Below are 7237 nucleotides of genomic sequence, written 5' to 3' on the forward strand. Positions count from 1 at the left end.
TCCTTGGATATATAAATGAGAATATCAAATAGAAGTAGGCAGGTTATTTTAACTCTGTATTTGGCACTGATGTGATAGCTCCTGGAATACTGTGTCCAGTTCTGGTGTCAACAATTCAAAGATGTTGATAAATTGGAAAGCGCTCAGAGAAGAGCCACAAGAATGATTAAAGGACTGGAAAACAGGTTTTATAGGGAGATTCAATGAGGTCCCTATAAATTATAGACTATAAATTTATAGACTATGATCAAGTCATATATAAATTTATAGACTATNAAATTATAGACTATAAATTTATAGACTATGATCAAGTCATATATAAATTTATAGACTATGATCAAGTCAACTATAAATTTTATATATAGATTATGATCAAGTCACTATAAATTTATAGACTATGATCAAGTCACTCCTTAACCTTCTTAAGCTTATCAAAGAGAAGGTTAAGGAGTGACTTGATCATAGTCTATAAATTCCTACATAGGGAACAGAAATTTAATATTAGAGGGCTCTTCCATTTAGCAAACCAAAGCTTAACAAGATCCAATGTCTGAAAGTTGAAGCTAGACAAATTCAGTCTGGAAATATGGTGCAAATTTTTAAACAGTGAGGGTAATTAACCATTGGAACAATTTACCAAGGCTTGTGGTGGACTCTCTGTCACCGGCACTTCTTAAATCTTAATGTTTTGCTAAAAATAGACAGGGAATTTATAGGGCCTCAGTTGTACAGACTAGATGATCACAATGGCACCCTTAGCTTTAAAATCTAGAAATACAAAAAATAATATCAAATAGTTTGTGTAGAACAGCTTGTCCTGTGTTCTCCTACTGTCATTAATGAGGGTAACTCATACAGTTTTCCCATTATTTGCAAGAATTCGCTAGCTTTTTCTGTGGAAAATTTACAGTACACATAAAGTACTGTACCTCTACATGTGTGATGTTTTACATGGCATATAGACTCAGATGTTAAGGCCAGAAGGGACCATTTTGATAATCTATCCTGACTTCCTGTCTCACACAGGACATAGGATTTCCCACAGTCATTCCTACAGTGAGTCCAGTAATTCTTGGTTGATCTAGAGCAGTGGCTCTCAACCTTTCCAGACTACTGTACCCCATTCAGGAGTCTGATTTGTCTTGCATACCTCCACGTTTCACCTCACTTAAAATCTACTTGCTTATAAAAAAAGAACAGGAGTACTTGTGGCACCTTAGAGACTAACAAATTTATTAGAGCATAAGCTTAGATGCATATGCATCCGAAGAAGTGGGCTGTAGTCCACGAAAGCTTATGCTCTAATAAATTTGTTAGTCTCTAAGGTGCCACAAGTACTCCTGTTCTTTTTGCGGATACAGACTAACACGGCTGCTACTGTGAAACTTGCTTACAAAATTAGACATAAAAATGCAAATGTGTCACAGCACACTATCCCTGAAAAATTGCTTACTTTCTCATTTTTACCATATAATTATAAAATAAATCAATTGGAGTATAAATATTGTACTTACATTTCAAGGCATACTATTTAGAGTGGTATAAAGTTATTGTCTGTATGAAACTTTAGTTTTTACTGACTTTGTTAGTGCTTTTTATGTAGCCTGTTATAAAACTAGGCAAATATAGACTCAGACTCATAGACTAAGGTCAGAAGGGACCATTATGATCATCTAGTCTGACCTCCCGCATGATGCAGGCCACAAAGCCATCCCAACCCCTTTCCCTTGACTCTGCTGTTGAAGTCCCCAAATCCTGTGGTTTAGAGATTTCAAGTAGCAGAAAATCCTCCAGCTAGCGACCCCCGCCCCATGCTGCGGAGGAAGGCGAAAAACCTCCAGGGCCTCTGCCAATCTAACCTGGAGGAAAATTCCTTCCCGACCCCAAATATGGTGATCAGTAGAACCCCAAGCATGTAGGCAAGATTCTCCAGCCAGACTCTCATTGATTTGATATACCCCCCTGGAAGACCTCTGTGTACCCCCAGGGATACATGTACCCCTGGTTGAGAACCATTGGTCTAGAGCATCTATTTTGAAACAATATCTGGATACAATTTACTAGGGTGCCTATGGGATTTAGATGCCCAATTTCTATTGCATTTCAGCTGAAGGTGAGCACTTAACACCCTTAGGCTCCTTTATAAATCATAGCTCGATGCCTGATTTAGAGGGTTTAAATCCTCATTCTATTGAAGTCAAGGGAAGTCTTGTCACTGACTTTAATGAGGCCAGGATTTCATTGAGTCAAAAAAAATGGAGAATTTGCCACATCCCTTAGTAACCTATTAAAATGGTCAATTGCCCTCACTGTTAAAAAAATTGCATTTATTTCCAATTTGAATTTTTATAGCTTTCACATCAAGACATTGGACCTTGTTGCCAACAATTTTGTTTTACGAGCTGACAACTCTTTTGTTAAATATACAGGTTGCGGTGTGCCGTAATAATCAACACCAATTTAAATTAAAGATGAATAAGCAGTAGAGACTCTGTAAAGTAATCTAGGCTCAAAACTGAATTACTTTAAAATCATTATAATTCGCCATGGAATATTCTCTGGCTTCTAAATACCAAATATTAAAAAATATGATTCTTCATTGCTAATAATAACAATAACTAATAAAAAAAGACCCCAAATACTCAACTATCTGTGAGTGAAGGGCACTTTATCATTTATTTGTATTATGGTAGCTTCTTAGACCCCATTGTGCTAAGCACTGTAGAAGCAGAACAAAAAGAGTCTCTGCCCCCAAAGGGTTTACAGTCTAAGTAGGCACTTCCATAGTTTTGTTTTTCAGCAAGTCAGTCAGTAACAGAAGAGCAAGTTAGCAAACTCTATTCCAAGAGCTGTGCCATCATTATTTTTACATTATTGTGATACTAAAGGCAAATTTACTTCTTCCCATTGATTAAGAGTTGAAAACGAGATTTGTGTTTTTTTTTTAACTGCTAAGCATCGTTATGTTAGAAAACATATTGGCAGAAAAGATACTGGTGTGTGACTTTTAAAGGAAAAGGGAAGTCTTTAACAATTGCCAAACAGGAAAGGACTAAGTCACCAGGGAAAAGTGTTACTTCAGGCCTTTAGTTGTTTATTTTAAAAAATTAGGGCATCAAGGATTCACTGGGAGTATCAACAGCTACTTTTTGCTGTTCCTTGTTTAATTTTGCTTGGAAACAGTGTGACCCTGGAGTCAAAATTTCAGAGCTCAAGCCTTAAATTGCTTCAGTGAAAAGTGATCATATTTCTTGTTACATGTGCTCAAAATTATGGACATCTGCACATGCAAGTAGCTGACCGGCATGGACAAATTCTCAGTTTGTCCATACAATGCAGATCTTTCCACCCAGTTGTCTGTGTGTACACAGTTTTGTGGATAGAAATCTGTACAGGAGTCAGATTGCCCCCATGAAAACAGCATGTGAGAATCCCCTGTGTGTATTTCTTACCCTTTTCAGTGGAGAGATAGGCCAACCATCTCTGCAGCCTGGTTTCCCCTCATCTCTGAATCTTCAGGTGGGTTGTCTGAGTCCAAGGATCTGTATGTAAAAGGGGGTGAACAGGAGAGGGATGTGCATTATTATCTCCTCTCATCTCACCCCAGCAACCAGTAGTGAAATTGCTGAAGCTAGTATTAATATTTCTGTAAGCCCTCTTGGCATTGTGGGTCAGGGACCCTGGGGGAGGATGGATGAGGGGCGGAAATCCCTTACACTTTCTGAAGGGGAGAGGAGCAAGCTGTGTGCACACCAGCATTATTTAAGCAAAGCTCCCCTCAAGCAGTTTGCCTCCCACCTGAACTCTCTTTCTTGTGAGTTTTTTTTCCAAGGGAGGCTGAAGTCTCTGGTTTGCTCACTTCCAAGTCAATATCCAGAATACTCAATACCTTGATAACTTGGCTCTGGTAATGGATCAGAGAGTTTCACATCCAGAAAGAAGCTAGCCTAGACTACTCATTGCTGCCTGATAGCTAGGGTGACCACCCATCCCTAATTGGGCAGCACAGTCCCTAACTGCAGAGTTCAAGCCCCAGTCCAAATGACTCTGGGACAGCATCTGTCCTGGATTCCCTGTGGCACTGTTCTGTGTCTGCCTCTTCCTGGGGGGGGCTGAGGTGGGCCTTAGCCCCGACCCTTGCCACAAGGCCCAGCCCCTGGTCCCCCCCTCCCAAGGCCCTGCCCCTGACCAGGCCAAAAACTGGAGCCAAGGCACTAGTAAGAGTCACCCAGGGAGCCCAGGCTGCTCTGGGGAGCCTCAGATCTTCCACCTGCCCTGGGCAATGTGCCCCGGGTGGTGGGGACATGGGCTGGGGCTGCTCTTGGGCACCCTGGCCCCCCACTCAGGGCAGATGGAGGGTCCAATGCTCCCCACAGCAGCCTGGTCTCCCTTGGCAGCTCTTACCATGGCCCAGCTCCGGCTTCTGGCCTAGACAGGGTGCAGGTCAGGGCTCCTACATGTGTCCCGCTTTTGTCTTTTGAAAAGATGGTCACCCTATTGATAGCAGGCTGATGGCATATGTAAAGTTAGTCTGGTGGTCTCAGTCTAGCTATTAGAGTCCACATCACAAAACTCATGCTCACAATTAACACCCTTATTCACAGCCTCAGTGGTAGGGTGAATGTGGGGAAGCTTGCACTGCCACTGCTCATACCATTGCTGTTCAACAAACAAGCAGAGGACTTCAGTCACTGAAGTTGTCAAGCCAGCATCTTTCAATAGTACCAAGTTCATTTAGTTGTTTCAACTGCCACAAATTCTCTTGATGCTCAAGTTGTGATGTGTTTCACAGCAGCATTGATGTCTGGGAACAAACTGAAAGGTCTGGATGTGTTTTTAGTTGCACTGAATTTTCTTTTATTCTTTGAATTGTGGCAGTACCTAGGAGCCCTAGTGATGGACCAGGATCTCACTGTGCTAGCCACTGTACAAACAGAACAAAAAAGAGGGCCTGGTGACAGTAATCACAAGCTGCATTGCACCCTATAAGATATCAGGCTAGAGTGTTGAGATGAAAAAAGTAAAGTGGTTTGGCTTTGCCCATGCTTAAAGTTATTTCTGTTCTTCTCTCAAAACCTTGAAAAATCTACAAGTACAATTTACAGTTATCCTTATGTTTTAATATGAAAAATTAAATATAAAATAAGATGCCATGGGTTATCGCTGACTTGATGCCTAGTGCACTCCTTTCACGTGCATGTATAAAATAAGAGGGGAAAACCTACCATCATAGGAGGCATAAAATAACTTGGTCTTAACACTTGTCAAAGACCTTAACAGCCATTGCATTGTATAATACTGTTTAAATCAGGCACAATAACTATCTCTATGTAACGAAGCTGTGAACATTACTTGACCTAGAAAATTTCTGCTCACAAGGAAAATGAAAAAACCTCTAAGAAAGTACTAAGGTATATTGACAAGCATCTTTCTGATGGTAAACTATGGATAGCTATTATGAAGAGAACTGCTAATAAACACTAAAATGTATCTATCTCCAAGAAAAGTAACTTAAAGTCATCATTTTATGCTGTGTAGTTATGTCTTTACATCAGTTCTATCTCAGAATGTCTGTCATAAATACGGTTAGTATGATTACTTTTACATACCTTTATTATACATCCCTGCCCAAATGCGTAAGTGCTGTAATGATCATACATACTTGGTAAAAAAAGGTTCCAATCAAATTTTCAAAGCAACTGATTCTCGGAACTATTTTATAAAGAATGAAATGCCATAACTATTTAAAATAATGCCCTTGCTCCCCACAGGAATACTGGTAGTTTGGAATAATGTAAAATATAGCAATAATAAGGGAGGTAAGATTAGTGATTGATCCACAAGTTAAATTAATAGTTTCGCTTATCTACCTCACAGATGATGTCTCTGTACACATGTTATACACAGGCAGCTTGAACCTATTTGCTAGAACCACCTAAAGGTGCTCAACCACCTTTGGGGTGAAAGGTCAGATCGTAATGAATTTGCTCTAATTCACATTATACACTGGAAATGTGCTGTAAGAAATCAAATAATGGAAAAACATGTAAAAAAGCTATTGGGTAAAAACTTTAAAGGGAAAAAAACTCTGATGGGGAGACAAGTCCTTAAACTTGTCTTTATTATGCTTCCCACCACAAATGTACTACAATTGCACAAAAGGGGTCTCACATTCACTCAAAATTTTAAAAGAAAATGTTTCCCAATCAAGTCTTGTGGTAGCAAATCAAAGGAAAACTATCAAGTTCCAAAATTAAACCAACAAGTGCAAAAAGACAGTATGTGAAATAATCTTCCTCCACACAATTTAGATGTGAGGGCAGCATCACCATACCAGAAATGAAAAATATTCTTCTGTGCTCACATCCTTGTCTGTAGACCAAAGGCTATTTGTTTACGGAATGGTTTTGATTTAGGACTGTATATATTCTGGGGTCTTGCAAATACCTTAACTGGACTCAATTTGCACATATACCAAGTTTCTTTGGGTTCAGAATGATTCAGATACCAAGTCCAAAAAACATAAACATCTCACTTAGTCATCTGATTAACACCTATGTGCATTAATAGGCAGAGATTGTTCAGTCATCTTTGTGTGAATCTCTACAGGACACAATGAGTGATAAATCAGAGTATTGTAAAACATTAGAGGATTGGTGGGAATTTTTCCACCACTAATTGTGGTTCAGTTCCACTAGTAGCAGCCACTTTGGAAGCCCTAGACTAGACAAGGATCCCAAAGTCATGTGCATTTGTAATACTAGGTCAATTATACCTAAGCAGGTTAAAGGCTCACATCCACAAAGGCTTTTAGAAATCTAAGTCCTGGATTCAGGTGGAAGATGATCAAGAAGGAGACCAAAGACTTGGTACATGGACTGGATATCAGTGGACCTCAGACCAATTTGCATGATAGGCTGGCATACAATCACAAGTTTTGGAAGAAGGCTATAGAAATCGCTCATGCTGAATAAAGAAGTGGCAAAAAAGGAGAGATTTCAATAGTTATTGGGTGAGAGATTCTCTCTAAGGCACTCACGTGGGAGGTAGGAGATCCATGGTCCAGTCCCCCAACTCCAATGACTAATTATCTACACACAGTGGAATAGTTTCAAAGGAGAGACTGGCTAACTGCCTAATCTGCTGGCTTTTATGGATCCCATTCTTAGATGCCTTTCCCTGCCTAATGTATTGTATAAGGAGCCTAGGCACCTAGCCCTGGGTTTGATTCCAGGAA

Source organism: Trachemys scripta, chromosome 2 (assembly GCF_013100865.1).
Source record: "Trachemys scripta elegans isolate TJP31775 chromosome 2, CAS_Tse_1.0, whole genome shotgun sequence".
In the NCBI taxonomy this organism is placed as follows: domain Eukaryota; kingdom Metazoa; phylum Chordata; order Testudines; family Emydidae; genus Trachemys; species Trachemys scripta.